This window comes from Nycticebus coucang, chromosome 19, assembly GCF_027406575.1.
Source record: "Nycticebus coucang isolate mNycCou1 chromosome 19, mNycCou1.pri, whole genome shotgun sequence".
Classification (NCBI taxonomy): Eukaryota; Metazoa; Chordata; class Mammalia; order Primates; family Lorisidae; genus Nycticebus; species Nycticebus coucang.
The window spans coordinates 13,210,145-13,227,508 of NC_069798.1; the positions used below are offsets into that span (position 1 = coordinate 13,210,145).

The 17,364-nt window shown below is 40.4% G+C and overlaps 1 protein-coding gene across 5 annotated transcripts in view; it reads right to left on the reverse strand.

Moving 5' to 3' along the window:
• Window positions 1–17,364, reverse strand: part of ESCO1 (establishment of sister chromatid cohesion N-acetyltransferase 1) — a 109,319-nt gene that overhangs the window by 55,919 nt on the left and 36,036 nt on the right. The gene's annotated exons all lie outside the window — the stretch shown is intronic.

A 17,364-nucleotide genomic window follows, 5' to 3' on the forward strand; every position in this document is an offset into this window, starting at 1 on the left:
GCCCAGGAGTTTGAGGTTGTTGTGAGCTAGGGGACGCTAGCCCAGGCAACAGGGTGAGACTCTGTCTCAAAAAATACAAAGAAAGTCTTTATTTTCATTGTATAAAAAATATTCATTTAAAAGTTTTTGCTGTTGTTGTTTTAGAGATAAGAGTCTCAGTTTGTCGCCCTTGGTGCCATGGCATCACAGCTCACAGCAACTTCTAACTCCTTGGCTTAGGCAATTCTCTTGCCTCAGCCTCCCAAGTAGCTGGGACTATAGGTGCCCGCCACAAAGCCCGACTATTTTTTGTTGCAGTTTGGCCAGGGCCAGAATATGGAGCTAGTGCCCTACTCACTGAGCCATAGGCCCACGCGAAAGCTTTTTTTTTTTTTTTTCTGACAGTCTCACTCTGTTGTCCAGATTATAGTGCTGGGGTACCAGCCTACTTCACAGCAACCTCAAACTCGTGGGCTTAAGCAATCCTCCTGTCTCAACCTCCTGCCTCAGTCTCCTGAGTAGCTGGGACTACAGGCACTCACCACGACACCCAGCTAGCTTTTCAGAGATAGGGTCTAGCTCTTGCTAATGCTGGTCTCAAACTCCTGAGCTCAAGCAATCCTCCTGCCTCAGCCTCCCAGAATGCTATGATTACAGGCATGAACCACCGCACCTTACCTCAAAATAGAGAAGACTATTCACTTTGAAAAATCTAATTACAAATTAAATAAAAAACTAGAAATTTAAGAAATCTCAAGTTATGGGTGGCGCCTGTGGCTCAGTGAGTGGGGCGCCGGCCCCATATGCCGAGGGTGGCGGGTTCAAACCCAGCCCCGGCCAAACTGCAACAACAACAACAAAAAAAAATAGCCGGGCGTTGTGGCGGGTGCATGTAGTCCCAGCTGCTCGGGAGGCTGAGGCAAGAGAATCGCGTAAGCCCAAGAGTTAGAGGTTGCTGTGAACCGTGTGACGCCACGGCACTCTACCCGAGGGCAGTACAGTGAGACTCTGTCTCTACAAAAAACAAAACAAAACAAAAGAAAAGAAATCTCAAGTTATAAGAAAGTCATACTTCTTGAACTAACTTATCTAAAGACAATTTCATGAAATATTTTCTTATGAACTGCTTTTAAAATCAATAATACTGGTCTCATGTCATTATATTGTATCATGGGCATTAGACACACTATTTTGTTTGACTGACTTTTCAGTACAAAACTTTGTCTTTAAACAACATGAGATTTGCACGTTCATGTGGAAAACTGCATATAATTTTAGGTTTTAAATATTATTGTTTTTTCCACATAATAAAGGCCTTTATATCTAAGAAGCAGGAATTGTGAAAGGCAGAGTTTCTACTGTGTAGGTTTCTTCTTATAAAATTTTTTCTATGTCACCCAGGCTGGAGTGCAGTAGCATTATCATATCTCTCTGCAACCTCAAACTCCTGGGATCAAGTGATTTTGTTTGCCTCAGCTTCCCATGTTGCCAGGACCACAGGCATGTAACACCATACTGGCTAATTTTTGTATTTTCTGGGGTCTCTCTATGTTGCTCAAACTAGTCTCAAACTCTTGAGAGTTTAAGGTTTAGATCCTTGTTCTTGGTAGTTACTAGATGTATGGCCTTAGAAGAATCTTTGGAACTCTGATTTTGTTTCCTGATCTAAGCCATCTATAAAATAGCTATCATCACCCTCATTACTTGGTAGTTAAGAGGGCTGTGTTTAAGGTAACTGCTCACAGAGTAGCCAATCAATAACTCTCAGTAGCTTCCATTTTCCCTTCCTAATGAAATCAAACTAAGACCAATAGACTAAAAAAAAATAGCCAACCAATAAAATATTTCCAAACATAAACACAATAATAAATTATTCAAATCGGACCAAGCAAAATGAAAGAACCAAATGGGCTAATGTCTAACAATATACTCAAGACATACATGTACCATTAACATACATCATTGCAGTTAACATTTTCTGGTCTCAATAACTGCTTGATTCTCCTGATATTAGAGAACTTAGAGAATGTGAAGTCTATCTGCTGCTTAAAATTGATCTAGTACCAGAACAAGATAAGAACAAAATTTTAAAAAGTAAAATAAACTGGGAGGCACAGGTTGAGGGCTTGGTTGGGAGGGTGACTACAATGTAGAAGAATAACCTAACAGCCAGAACTTTATTCTCCATATAAATTCCAATAAAGTGTATTTTCAAGGCAGCGCCTGTAGCTCAGTGGGTAGGGAGCCAGCCACATACACTGAGGCAGGCAGGTTCGAACCGGGCCTGGGCCAGCTAAAACAACAACAACAACTGCAATAAAAAAATAGCCGGGTGTCGTGGCAGCCGCCTGTAGTCCCAGCTACTTGGGAGGCTGAGGCAAGAGAATCACTTAAGCCCAAGAGTTGGAGGTTGCTGTGAGCTGTGACCCCACAGCACTCTACCTAGGGCAACACAGCGAGACTCTGTCTCAAAAAAAAAAAGGTGCATTTTCACGTCTTACCTTTGCTCTAACATGGTACACATATCCCTCAGTTAGCAAAGGTTATTTTCCAAAACCCAATTTTTTTCTTGAGACAGAGTCTTACTTTGTCATCCTTGGTCGAGTGCCCTGGGGTCATAGCTAACAGCAACCCCAAACTCTGGAGCTCAAGCAATTCTCTTGCCTCATCCTTCCAAGTAGCTGAGACTACAGGCACCTGCCACAACATCTAGCTATTTTTTGAGACGAGGTCTTGCTCTGGCTCAAGCTGATTCAACCCATGAATCCACCTGCCTCAGCCTCCCAGAATGCTAGGATTATAGGCATGAGCCACTGCTCCTGGCCTCTAATTTTTTCTTAATTCACTCATCTGGCTACTGAAAAGCAGAATTTATATTTCTAAATTATATTTCTAACAAGCAACAATTATTCTTTTCTCCTTGCTGCTGTTGTAAACTTTAGAGGCAAAGAATCAAAGAGATTTCTCCTCTTTTTCTATCCAAAAAAAAAAAAAAAAAAATCACACTTGAAAACAAAATACATTGGGTAGTGGATATACCTGTCAAAACTTATCAACCAAACATTTAAAATCTGCACACTGGGCAGTGCCTGTCGTTCAAGGAGTAGGGTGCTGTCCCCATATACTAGAGGTGGCGGGTTCAAACCCAGCCCTGGCCAAAAACTGCAACAACAACAAAATCTGCACATTTAATTGTATATAAATCATACTCCAATTTTTAAATCATACTAATCACTTTCAGAAAATGTTGAATGAGAACACACATTTGAAGGAACTGGGGAAATAAACTGACAACCATCTTTTTTAAAAAATCAACAAATGCTGCAAGGGAAAATAAGATACAGGGAGAACCTTTAAATTAAAAGAGACTTAAGGGATATACCAACCAATGTAATGTATGAACTTTAATTCAAATAAATAAACTGCAAACAAAATTATGACATATTTGGGAATCTTTGAATGCTGGTAGAAAATCTGATATTAAAAAAATAGTTAATTTCTTAAAGATTTGGGGTTATTTTCTTTTAGCATCTTTATGTTTTAAAAAAGTAATCTTCAGGGCGGCGCCTGTGGCTCAGTGAGTAGGGCGCCGGCCCCATATACTGAGGGTGGCGGGTTCAAACCCAGCCCCGGCCAAACTGCAACAAAAAAATAGCCGGGCATTGTGGCGGGCGCCTGTAGTCCCAACTGCTCGTGAAGCTGAGGCAAGAGAATCACGTAAGCCCAAGAGTTGGAGGTTGCTGTGAGCCATGTAACGCCACGGCACTCTACCCGAGGGCAGTACGGTGAGACTCTGTCTCTGCCAAAAAAAAAAAAAAAAAAAAGGGGGGTGGTGCCTGTGGCTCAAGGAGTAGGGTGCCGGTCCCATATGCCGGAGGTGGTGGGTTCAAACCCAGCCCCGGCCAAAAAACACACACACACACAAAAAAAGAAGTAATCTTCACCTTTAAGAAAAACATATTTAGAAATACTGGTTGGGCATGGTGGTTCCTGCCTATAATCCTAGCACTTTGGGATGGCAAGGTAAGAGGACAGCTTGAGCCCTAGAGTTCAAGGTTACAGTGAATTAAGATAATGCCTCTGCACTCTAGTCTGGATGACAGAGGAAGATCTCATCTCTTTAAAATAAAAAAAATACTTCCTAAGTTTACTTGAAAACAATTGAGGTTAGATGACTGTCCATGAATTGATAATTGTTGAAAGTGGGTGATAGGCACATGGAGGTTTTCACTGTGTATATACATGTGTTTTGTTTTAAAACTTTTTGTTTTGGGTTGAGCGTAGTGGCTCATGCCTGTAATCCTAGCACTCTGGGAGGCCAAGGCAAGATGATCACTTGAGCAACAGTGAGACCCTACCTCTACTAAAATTAGAAAAATTAGCTGGGCATTGTGGAGGGTGGCTGGAGTCCCAGCTCCTTGGGAGGCTGATAAAGGAGGATTACCTGAACCTAAGGGTTGAAGCTTCTGTGAGCTAGACTGACACCAGGGCACTCTAGCCAGGGCAACAGAATGAGACTCCCATCTCAAACACACACATACACACACGCACTCACTCTCTCTCTCTCTATTTTGAAAAATTCAAATCACCTATTATCAAAAATGGCCCAAGGCTTATTCAAGTACCATTTATTTAGAAGAAAAAATAAAAGTGAAACAAATCTAGTCAGTATAACAGACCTGAAATGAGGAAAAAATAGAAACTGCCATGGGAGGCACAAAGGAGCTGGAGGGAGGGGTTGCCAATAATTGTTGCTTCTTATTACACAATGCATTCACTTTGTAAAAATACAACATTAATCTGTGTATTCATTATTAGTGTATTTTTCTTTACATATGGTATTTCAATAGAAATTTTACTTAAAAATAATTATAGAGGGGCTCGGTGCCTATGGCTCAAGTGGCTAAGGCACCAGCCACATACACCTGAGCTGGCGGGTTCAAATCCAGCCCAGGCCCACCAAACAACAATGATGGCTGCAACCAAAAAATAGCCAGGCATTGTGGTGGGTGCCTGTGGTCCCAGTTACTTGGGAAGCGGAGGCAAAAGACTCGCTTGAGCCTAGCAGTTGGAGGTTGCTGTGAGATGTGATGCCACGGCACCCTAACCCAGGGGGACAGCTTGAGGCTCTGTCTCAAAAAAAAAAAAAAGATTATAGAGGAATCTGAAAAACAGACAATGTGGCCAGATACAGTGGCTCACACCTGCAATCCTAGCATCTGGGAAGCTGAGGCAGGAAAATCTCTTCAGCTTAGGAGTTTGAGACTAGCCTATGCAAGAGCAAAACCAATCTCTACTAAAAATTGAAAAATTGAAAAATTAGCTGGGAATTATGGTGAGCACGTGTAGTCCTAGCTACTCAGGAAGCTAGGGCTGGAGAATCACTTGAGACCAGGAGTTTGAGGTTGCCATGAGCTAGGCTAATGCCACAACACTCTAGCCTGAGCAACAGAGTAAGAATCTGTTTTTTTTTTTTTTTTTTAAAGAATCTATTCAGAAAAACGTAAGTTCTGTGATGTAGTGGGTTTTTTTCCACACATTAAGTGAATTAGGCATCAAAGAATATACAGGATTTTAAGTTTAAGAAAACCTGAATCAATACTAAAAGTGCTATTTGGACATTTCCTTTTTTAGGTATGCTATAATAGCAGAAATTCTAGTTCAGGTATACTCTTCTGGTTCTCTGTAATACTTAAACTGAAAAACTAAAGCTGTAACTTCTAAAAACTTCTATTCCTCCAGTAAACTGTCTGCTTTAGTAAATCCTGTATGTTAGGACCAACTTTTCTTTGCTCCAACGACTATAAAGCTATGGGGATCTTCAGCTTATAAATGACTGACTTGGCATCCTAACCTGGGTCCAAACCAAATCTAAACAGGATCTAAAACGAGAAATATTATAAAGATCATAAGCGCCAAAAAGACTAAGACTTAATTTGACAGCCACTATACGCAAGCAGGTAGCACAGTGCCTGGGGACAATCAATAAATATTTACTTTTGAAAGGCCAGAGCATGTTTGAGATCAAAGACTCTATTTATGAAACCAAAAACTTAGCCACTCTGTGCCTTAGTTTCACAATCCATAAAAGCAGAATAAAAACTACTTTGCTGGATTCTAGGAAGATGGCCAACTGGTAGCAACCCTCGACAGAGGCTCCTGAGCAGAGGTAGAAAAACGGTATAGAATTGGACTCTGTGAAGCCAAAGGTGGGGAGCTGAACCAAGAAAGAAGTTCAGCAAGCTGTAATTCCAAGGAAGAGCATTTGAGAAAACAAATTACAGGTACAAAGCCTATCCACTAGAGGATGGGAGATCTTCCCTCAAGGAGGAGGCCTGCCACAGGCTATCTGCAAAGGAGCAGGGAACAAAAAACCTCTCATTTTACCTCGCTGGAGAGAGCCGCTAAATTCCAGGTCTTTCTCCAGAGAAGTCCCACTTATAAACCTAGACACCACCCCACCAGGCATAAAATTGAACAGATTTTTCCTCCGCAAGTCTAAACTCCCAGTTTACCCTTTCCCCCTGACATGGCGGTCTGAACTTCTGCTCCTTGCAGAGCACAGAGTGTTTGGTCTTGTCCTGAGAGATCTGGGCATAGTGTGGACTGCCAACCATCAGGACAGAATCTGTGACTAATGGGGAAGAAAGAGGGTGTGGGAAGAAAGGGACCCCTGGCAGGAGGAGGAGCAGTCCCCTGGTATGACTATGCCAGGTCAGTGGTGGTGCTGACCCTCAGCTCGAGCTATGTCTGAAAGGATAGGGTGCAAAAGCCCCAACTCTGAAGCACCCATAGTAGGAGAGTGGTTGCCCCATGTGGACTAACTTCAACAGACAGGGCTGGTCCACACCCGCTGCTGGGTCTGTGAGCAGAGGCTTGCTAGGAGTGGACTTAGACCTGAGAGCAAGGACGTGGTCACGTGATTTCAGCAGAACCCTCCTATAGTGGCTTGCTGGGTATGAACCAAGACCTGAGGGCTAGAGCGTGGTCCCCTGTCTCCAGAGGGGCTGGTGAGCAGAGGCTTACCGGGTGAGGACTGAGACCTGTGGGTGGGGTGCAGTCCCCTGACTCTAACAGAGCCTGCGAACAGAGGCTTCCCAGGCTGTAGACTAAGACTGGGAGGCCGGGGCGTGGTCCCCCGACTCCAACTGGTCTGGCAAGCAGAGGCCAGCTGGGTGGGGACTGAGATCAGTGGGTGGGATTGTGGCCCCTAGCTCCAACTGGGCCTGTGAGTAGAGAAGTGGACAAGAGTGTAGACTGATTCTGTTGGGCAGGAGTGCTGTTGGAGACCCCTGAATACCTCTCTATTGGGCAGGGTTTGTGCTGCCTGAAACAATTTGGTTGAAACCCAAGTCCGGGCTGTCCACTCAGGGACATTCTGAGGTTGACCTTCAGTTCTGTAGTGAAAAAGAACTGAAGGGTGGGGGCTGGGCATGGCAGCTGTTTGTCTCTCTTCACAGTTGAGATTTAAAGTGGTTTCATAGGATAGGGTAGAGGTTGGCTGATATCAAAACAGAGCTAGCTTGTGCTATCTCACCAAGTAGGTCCTCAGAGTCTCTGGCCAAAACTCTGAAAGGGGCCTTTGTAAGGTTGTAGGAGATAAGACACAATTACAAAGTCTAGAGCTTTGGTAAGAGGTTATCTCTACTACCTGGGGACCCCAATTCAATCTCACCCTACCAGTTCTAATAACCAAACAGTGGAAAATGAACATGGTGCGGACCCAACAGAAGAACTCTGGCAACGTGAATAACCAGAGTAGATCAGCCCCCTGCCGGCCCAAGAAATGACAAAGGAGACACAACTGAAGATGCCATGCATAGACAATTGGCGGCAATGTCAGAAATCGAGTTCAGAATATGGATTGCAAATAAGATAAACAGAATGGAAGAAGATAGAAATTGAATTCCGAAGAGTAGTTCTAAAGTTCTCAAATTAATGAATTCAAAGCCCAAGTCACCAAAGATATAGACATAATGAGAAAAGAGATAGCAGAGCTCAAGGAAACGAAAAAGTTACTTGAAGACCTCCAAAATACAGTAGAATCCCTCAGTAAGAGAGTTGACCACGCAAAACAAAGGATCTCTGAAACTGAAGACAAAGCTTTTGAATGTTCCCAAAGAGGCAGACAAAGGGAGAGCAAAAACTAATCATTCCCTGAGAGAGTTCTGGGATCACTCCAAAAGATCAAACATTCGTCTTATAGGAATTCCCAAAGGAGAAGAGGATGGTCCTAAAGGTACAGATGCCCTACTCCAAGAGATTTTGGAGGAGAATTTCCCCAAGCTTTGCAAGAGATACAGAACTTCAGAAAGCAGACAGTTTCAGAACCCCAGCAAGACTCAATCCAAATAAAGGATCTCCTAGACACATTGTGATTAACTTTGCCAAAGTTAAAATGAAGGAGAAAATTCTGCAAGCAGGCAGGTGTAAGAAAAGCATCACCTACAAAGGGAGAAAATCAGAATAACCTCAGATCTCTCAGCTGAAACGTTTCAAGCCAGAAGAAGATCATCAGAAGATCATCATCAACCTTCAGTCTCCTAAAACAAAACTACTGCATAGAGGATCCACAGCCCTGGATCCTCTATGCAGCTAAACTGAGTTTCATTTGTGATGGAGAAATCAAATACTTTAATGACATAGACATGTTGAAGACATTTGCCATTAACTAAACCAGCTCTCCAGGATATTCTCAGACCCATCCTCTACAATGACTAGCACAATGCTCTACCTCCAAAGTAAACTCACCCAGAAATTTTTGAACAACACCTAACTTCCACAGTGGTGAAAGGATTAAAAATGTCCACTGGACATCCAAAAATCAAAACACCCAAAACACAGACAGGCTTATCAATTCTCTCAATTAATGTGAATGGTTTAAATTGTCCCCTAAAGAGGCACAGGCTGGCTGACTGGATACATAAACTCAGACCGGGTATCTGTTGTATACAAGAATCTCACCTTACCTTAAAGCAGGCATCCTCAAACTTTTTAAACAGGGGGCCAGTTCACTGTCCCTCAGACCATTGGAGGGCCAGACTATAGTTTAAAAAAAAAACTATGAACAAATTCCTATGCACACTGCACATATCTTATTTTGAAGTAAAAAAAAACAAAACGGGAACAAATAAAATCACACCTGCCTCATGTGGCCCGCGGGCCGCAGTTTAAGGACTCCTGCCTTAAAGGATAAAAACAGACACAGGGTGAAGGGATGGACTTATATAATACAGGCAAATGGAAACCAGAAAAAAGCAGGGGTTTCAATTTTAGTAGCAGATACAATTGGCTTTAAACCAACAAAAATAAAGATAAGGAAGGTCACTACATATTTGTCAAGGGAAACACCCAACGTGAAGAGATTTCGATAATTAACATTTATGTGCCCTACCAGAATGCTCAATTCATAAAGCAGACCCTAATGGATATGAACAAATTGATATCTTCCTGCACTATAATAGTTGGAGATTTTAACACTCCTTTGACAGTTTTGGATAGATCCTCCAAGAAGAAACTAAACAAAGAAATATTAGACTTAAACCTGACCCTGGAACAAATGAACTCTACAGACCTCTACAGAACATGTCACCCTAATAAAACTGAATATACATTCTTCTCATCAGCCCATGGGTCATACTCCAAAATAGATCATATCCTAGGACACAATTCTAACCTCAGCAAATTTAAAAGTATAGAAATTATTCCTTGTATCTTCTTGAACCACCATGGAATAAAAGTTGAACTCAACAGCAACAGGAATCCTCACATTCAAACAAACTTATGAAAACTAAATAATCATAGGCTGAATGATGCTGGGTAAAAGACAAGATTAAGTGGGAAATCACCAAATTTTTGCAACAAAATGATTAACAAAGACACAAATTACCAAAACCCATGGGATACTGCAAAGGCAGTCCTATGAGGGAGAGAAATTTATAGCACTGGAAGCCTTCATAAACAAAACAGAAAAAGGGTGGCACCTATGGCTCAGTGAGTAGGGCACTGGCCCCATATACTGAGGGTGGCGGGTTCAAACCGGGCCCTGACCAAACTGTATAGTCAGGTATTGTGGCGGGCGCCTGTAGTCCCAGCTACTAAGGAGGCTGAGGCAAGAGAACTGCCTAAGCCCAAGAGCTGGAGGTTGCAGAGAGCTATGACGCCACAGCAGTCTACCAAGGGCAACAAAGTGAGACTCTGTCTCTAAAAAAAGAAAAATGAAAAGAAAACAGAAAGAGAGGAAGCCAACAACTTAATGGATCATCTCAAACAACTGGAAAAGGAAGAACATTCCAACCCCAAACCCAGCAGAAGAAAAGAAATAACCAAAATTAGGGCAGAATTAAATGAAATTGAGATCAAAAGAATTATTCAGAAGATCAACGAAACAAAATGTAGGTTTTTTGAAAACATTAACAAAATTGATAAACCTTTGGCCAACCTAATCAGAAATAGGAAAGTAAAATCTCTAATATCATCTATCAGAAATGATAAAGGAGAAATAACAATGGACACTTCAGAAATTCAAAAAATCCTCAATGATTACTACAAAAATAGTTTTTGTTTGTTTGTTTTTTGAGACAGAGCCTCAAGCTGTTTCCCTGAGTACAGTGCCATGGCATCACAGCTTACGGCAACCTCCAACTCCTGGGCTCAAGCAATTCTCCTGCCTCTGTCTCCCAAGTAGTAGCTGGGATTACAGACACCTGCCACAGTGCCTGGCTATTTTTTAGTTGCAGCCATCATTGTTGTTTGGCAGGCCCAGACTGGATTTGAACCCGCCAGCTCAGGTATATGTGACTGGCACCTTAGCCACTTGAACCACAGGCGCCATGCCTACAAAAATCTCTATTCCTAGAAATATGAAAATCTGAAGGAAATGGACCAATACCTGGAAGCACGCCACTTACCTAGACTCAAATCAGAAAGAATGAGAAATCTTGAATAGACATATTATCAATCACTGAAATAGCACCAACAATACGAATTCTTCCAAAAAAGAAAAGTACACCATGGAATACTATGCAGCAATAAAAAGGATGGAGACTTCATATCTTTTATGTTTACCTGGATGGAACTAGAACATATTCTTCTTAATAAAGCATCTCAAGAATGTGGAAAAGGCGGCGCCTGTGGCTCAAGGAGTAGGGCACCGGTCCCATATGCCGGAGGTGGCGGGTTCAAACCTAGCCCCAGCCAAAAACCAAAAAAAAAAAAAGAATGTGGAAAAAAGAATCCAATGTACTCAATACTATGAAATAAATATATAATCACCTACGCACTCATATGAATGGCAAAACATAACTATAGCCCAGAAAGTAGAAGGGAAGAGGAGAGGGAAGGGAGGGTATTTTGGGGGACCTCACCTAATGTGCATGATGCAATGGTATATTTCAAAACTATTAAGAAACGAGTACAATGTAAGCATTCACATTGTATATCGAGGCAGTACCCTGAACCCCATAAATGCATAATGTACAATGTTATAATTTACTGAAAACTTATTAATAATTAAAAAAAAAAACTACTTTGCTGAGTTACAGCAAGTTAAATAAGTCAACACATATGAAACACAATATTTACAGAAAATGAAAGGCAGAGACAGGAAGAATGCAAGCACTGGGAGTCAAATGTCATTTATAAATATTAAAACCACCAAAAAAACTAAACATAAATTTAATAAAAACTGAGAGTAAAAGAGATTTTACATATATATGCATGTTTACATATAGCTTGAGATATATATGCTATACATACATAACTTGATTTAATCAGTTATGTTGGAAACAATGAAACAGACAAAAGTGCCATCCATTAGAAAATAGGACCAGAGACAGGGTAAGGGGAAAGAAGTCTTTTAATTTTCAATTTTACACCAGGTTAAAATTTTATTTCCAGATACATTTACTGCTTTTATAAATCGTGAAAAGACTTCAGTTGATAAATCAAAAAATTGAAAGTTTTTCTTTAATGTAACTAAATTAAAATCTTTGTTTAAAAAAAAGGAATGTTAAATTTTTTCTCCACAGTAAAAGCTGAAAGAACAAAGGTCCTTAAAAAAATGGCAGTTTATTTTTTGTTTTTTTGAGACAGAGTTTCACTGTCACCTGAGCTAGAGTGCCATGGCCTAATTTATTAGCAAAATAAATGAATAAACAAAAACTTGTAAAACCAAATAGGAAAACTCAATATTGTCAAGAGATTAGTTCTTTCTGATTTAATCTATAGGTTTTTAATCTGTAAGTTTACTGCAATCCCAATAAAAATCCCAGCAAGTTCTTTTGATATTGACAAACTTAGTCTAAAGTTTATATGGAAGGAAAAGACCTAGAATAACCAACATAAGGTTGAAGAACAAAGTTGGAAGACTAACTATCCAACTTCAAATTTTTAACTATAAAGATGCAGCCAGGCATGTTCGCAATTACTCTGGGAGGCCAAGGCAGGTGGACTGCTTGAGCTCACCAGTTCAAGACCAACCTGAGCAAAAGTGAGACCCCGTCTCTACTAAATATAGAAAAACTGAGGCAAGAGAATTGCTTGAGCCCAAGAGTTGGAGGTTGCTGCGAGCTATGACACTACAGCACTCTATCCAGGGCCACAGCTTGAGACTGTCTCAAAAAAAAAAAAAAAAGAAGAAAGAAAGAAAGAAAAGAGTGAGATCTCATCTCTAATAAAAACAGAAAACTTATGGCTCGGCGCCTGTAGCACAGAGGTTACAGTGTCAGCCACATACACCAAGGCTGGCAGGTTCAAACCCAGCCCAAGCCAGCTAAACAATAACAACTGCAACAAAAATAGCAGGGCATTGTGGCGGGCACCTGTAGTCCCAGCTACTTGGGAAGATGAGGCAAGAGAATCACTTAAGCCCCAGGGTTGAAAGTTGCTATGAGCTGTGACGCCACAGCACTCTACCGAGGGTGACATAGTAAGACTCTGTCTCACGAAAAAAAAGAAAAGAAAAGAAAACTTAGCCACATATTGTGGCAGGCACATGTAGTCCCAGCTTCCCAGGAGGCTGAGGCAAGAGGACTGATTGAAACCAGGAGTTACAGGGTGCTGTGAGATAGGCTGACGCCACAGTACTCTAGCCTGGGCAACAGAGTTGAGACTCTGTCTCAAAAAAAAAAAAAAAAAAAAAAAAACACTATAAAGCTACAGTGGTCAAGACAATGTGTGGTATTGGTTAAAAAAAATAGACAATCAGATCAATGAAAAAGAACAAAGAGCCTGGAAACAGACCTACATACGGTCAATTGATCTTTTATGCAGAAGCAAAAGCAATACAATGGCAAAAAGACAGCCTTTTAATAAGGTGCCAACGGGACATCTATCTGCCAAAAGAAAAACAGAATCTACATACCCAGACCTTATACCTTTCAATGGCTGAGCACAGTGACTCACACCTGTAAATCCTGGGAGACTGATGTGAACTGTTTGAGACCAACCTAAGAAACACATCTCTACAAAAAAAATTAAAAATTGCCCAGGTGTGGCAAACAATTGAAGTCCTAGCTACTGAGGAGGCTAAGCCAAGAAGATTCCTTGAACCCAGGAGTTCAACGTTACAGTAAGCTATGGTTGTGCCACTGCACTCCAACCTGGTGATACAGTGAGACCCTGTTTCTAAAGAAAAAGTAAAATAATAAAACCACAAAGAAATGGAACCACATCATGTATGAATGCCTGATAAAACAACTACCACAAAAGACTGCAAAAACCACAACTTTGCCCAAAGACCACTATGATGTTACACAAAAAAAGTACTTACTTCTGCAAGGACATCTGCCCAACAACTGCCTGTCCAACATCAAACTGACAGTAGCTTATTATTGATCACTGTAGCCAAGGATAATTATCTCAAAAGGGTTATATAATCCTCTGAATTTTTTCTTTAAAAACCTGTCTTCCTTTACCCCTTTACTATGGCACACGTATTCCTGCTGCGATGCCCTCTTCGCAAATAAATATCATTTCCTTTTAGAGAGTCCCTCTCTATTTGGTATTTAGGTTAACAAACCTAAGTGAAAAGAGCCACAGATCTAAGAGAAGAATACTCCAGAAAAAACATAAATAAGTACAAATACACTAAGAATAGAAAATGCTTAGAGTGTTTTAAGAATAGAAAAAAAGAGCTATGAGAGGAGTATAGCAAGTAAGAGGAAGGGTGTTGGATGAGGTTAAAGGAGCTGGAGGATGTGAGGCCTCAACGCCACAGTAAGTAGCCTGGATGTTATTCTGTGTGTAATAAGAATTCACTGAAGAATTTTAAAAAGAAGAAGGCATAACTAATTAAGATTTTAAATGACCACTGTGGACACCATGGAGGATGAACTATAGGAAAACAAAAATGGAAGCTGGGAGACCAGTTAGGAAAGCACTGCACAGGTGATCCAGGGGAGAAATAATGGCAGCTTGGTTTACAATGGCAGCAGTGGAAATGACAACAGTGGGAGGACTGGAGATCTATTTTGAAGTTAAGATTTACTAATGAATAGAGAGTACAGTAAAAAGAAAACTGAAAAGTTATCCCAAAACTTTCAGCTTACAGAAATAAGTACATGGTAGTACCATTTCTGGGTAGGGAAAAGTAGAAAAGAATAGATTAGAAAATTTGTTTTTATTTTCCAATTGATAAATCACAGGTTCTCCTTCTACCCTCAGAGTTTCTGAATTCTTTTAAAAATAAGTTGCATATTCAAATTTATGAATGCTGCACATCACATCCTAATGTTCATACCAAAGGCATTTTTCCTTCACCATATAACACTCCAACCCAAACCAAATTTACTTTCTAAGATTTGGAAGTGATGCTCCCATCCTATATTTATTTGTACACTTGAATACAGTAAGTTTAAGATACAATGAAGTAGGTTCGGTGCCTGTAGCTCGAGTGGCTAAAGGGCCAGCCACATACACCAGAGCTGTGACAAATCCAGCCCGGGCCTGCCAAACAACGACAACTACACCAAAAAATAGCCGGGCATTGTGGCGGGCACCTGTAGTCCCAGCTACTTGGGAGGCTGAGTCAAGAGAATGGCTTCAACCCAAGAGTTTGAGGTTGCTGTGAGCTGTGATGCCATAGCACTCTACCAAGGGCGACATAGTGAGACTCTGTCTCAAAAAAAAAAAAAAAAGATATAATGAAGTAAAAAATAAAAAAAAATCAGAGTCAGGGAAAGAGAAACATTAACTTGGAAGCTTAGATAGAGAAAGTTCAGTTATACTCCAATTCTCACCACTTTCTGAAGACTGCTTTCAAAATCTCAACATAAAGTATTACCACCTTTGCTTTAACCAAGGGATAGTCCACCACCATAGCTGCTAACACATGCTACATTAATATTACAATTATCCACTAGCTAGGGATTTTAGTATTACAAGTAGCTGAAAGGACAGACAAAGCAGCTCTAAAGCAGTAGGGCTAGTCTGAATCAGAGATTACAAATTATCCTGGTTCCCTAGTTATCTTGGTACTCGCCTAAACTATTTTGTAACTATTTTTTTTTTCTGAGACAGAGCCTCAAGCTGTCGCACTGGGTAGAGTGACATGACATCATAGCTCACAGCAACCTCAAACTCCTGGGCTCAAGCGAGTCTCCTGCCTCAGCCTCCCAAATAGCTGGGACCACAGGTGCCTGCCACAGCACCCGGCTATTTTTTGGTTGCAGCTGTCATTGTTGTTTGGCGGGCCCGGGCTGGATTTGAACCCGCCAGCTCAGGTATATGTGGCTGGCGCCTTAGCCACTTGAGCCACAGGCGCTGAACCTGCAACTATTTTTAAAGCTCTAGGTTAACACAACGTTTCTCTTACCTAGTGAGGAACTTGCATTTTTTTCCCCTCAACAGAAGGTATTTATTTTCTAAAGAATATTTATAAACCTCATTGTTTCTAATTTATTCTATTTTTAAAGTCTTAAATAGAACAAAGTTGTTTACACTTTATACTTCCTGAACACTGTCCATTTAACATGAATTAAAGCCAGAGTACAAAAGGACTTCTTTTCTATGTGTTTCTAAGAAACAAACATGAAATAAAATTGGCATTAAATAAAATTAGGTGTTTTTTCGAGCATTTACAAGTGCTTAATGTACGTGAGGCCCAAAACGAGGAGCCTGAAATAAATGTTTTAATGCTACAAATCAAAATGTAGAGCAGTGACACAGCAGAACATCTTTAAGATAGGTATGTTTTTACCCTGTTTCGCACTATAAAAGAGCACTATGTTTTGGAAGAGTCTAAACTTTAGACTATATATGTATTTACATTTGAAAACAGCAAAGTAATATTGAACTTTGTTAGCAAAGGATGGCCAACTGCTAAACTCAATTCCTTCTCTTCAGTTTATTTCAAAAATAAATAAAATAAAACCGTGGCCCTGTCCCATCAATGGGGTTTGGAGGAGGGGTTGGCGGGATTAGGAACCAATTTTCCCTGGCTACTACATTGTTTTGCAGCTTTGCAAGGTAGTCAGAATTTGTTAGAAGGTGATGACTCCACCTTGTTCTACAAATCAGCTTCCCTTGGCATTTTAGAAGAAGCAGAGCACAAACGTGTCTTTCTTAATGGATTCTTTTACTGCTCTTCTCAGAAATTAAGAATTGTCCGTAAGGTGAAAAGTGAAACCTTTTTAAACCTGAGGTTGTATAATTTCATGAAACTAAATGATCAACAAAATTAAGTAATATGAACTGAGTAGAAATGACTTGAACTAACTTCTACCAGGTTCATGAATGTAAAATAAGCTGAGATATTTCTGCCCCAGAAGAATTCCATAATTTAGGTACCTGAGAGAACTATTAATTCAGTCAAATTGAAAAGGTACAAATATCAAATGACAAAACAGTATTTAGCTGTAGATATACTATGTCCACATACCTTACATTTTATTTAGTTGAGGTGGAAGGAATGTGTATAAAAAAAGGCAGATGAAATAAGAAATACAAAGGATGGACCACAGTAGAGAACCAAAAAAGGAAAACCTCACCTATCGTAGGTATATGAAGCAATTACAAACCCTTCAACCAATGCTACGTACAGGTACATGAATCTAAATGAGACAGTAAAGACCTTCAAACAATCCAATATCTGGTGCCTACACAAAGGCCTATATGAAATGAACTGATGATCTCAGTTCAGATATCCTGGAGGTCTTATTACGAGAGTGTACAGTACTGAAGGTAACATGCATAGAATAAAAAATAAATTCCATTTCAGATAAAGGTAAACAGCAATTATGTTAAATTACTATGTTCACAAGATATCTGAAATGGCTCAAAATTGCTAAAAATTTTGTTATTACCAGAAACAAATGTTAAATAATACCCATTATACCCAAAATATACTTACATTAAAAAGCATTTTATACTAAAACATATTTACTT